The sequence below is a fragment of the Tupaia chinensis genome, unplaced genomic scaffold (assembly GCF_000334495.1).
Source record: "Tupaia chinensis unplaced genomic scaffold, TupChi_1.0 Scaffold000078_1, whole genome shotgun sequence".
Taxonomy (NCBI): domain Eukaryota; kingdom Metazoa; phylum Chordata; class Mammalia; order Scandentia; family Tupaiidae; genus Tupaia; species Tupaia belangeri.
Window position 1 is genome coordinate 129,230 of NW_006159539.1, and position 350 is coordinate 129,579.

The 350-nt window shown below is 65.4% G+C and overlaps 1 protein-coding gene across 1 annotated transcript in view; it reads right to left on the reverse strand.

The window, feature by feature from the left end:
• SIN3A (SIN3 transcription regulator family member A) overlaps positions 1 to 350 on the reverse strand; it is a 67,969-nt gene that overhangs the window by 67,329 nt on the left and 290 nt on the right. The window lies entirely within an intron of this gene.

A 350-nucleotide genomic window follows, 5' to 3' on the forward strand; every position in this document is an offset into this window, starting at 1 on the left:
GGGCGTCTCCCCCCTGCTGAGCCCGCTCGCCGCAGCCCAGGCCCGGGTCCAGTCGGTGTACGGAATCCCCTTTTCTTGTTTTACAATATTTTTCTGTTTTTCAAAAAAAAGACATAACAGGAGCGAGGGCTCGCCTCCTGCTCGCTCCTCCCCAGTCCGCCGCCAAAACCTACCGAAACCGACTGCTCGGGGAGGTAAACTATGCGGCGCAGCCGGCGACCCCAGGCCGGGCGCCCCCTCCCCACGGCTCCGGCCGGCTTGGAAACACACACACACTGAAGAGCGGGCGGCGCCAAGAGCTCTCCTTCCTGGCCTGCCCCTCCGCCTGGTTCGGCCGCGGGGCTCCCCGC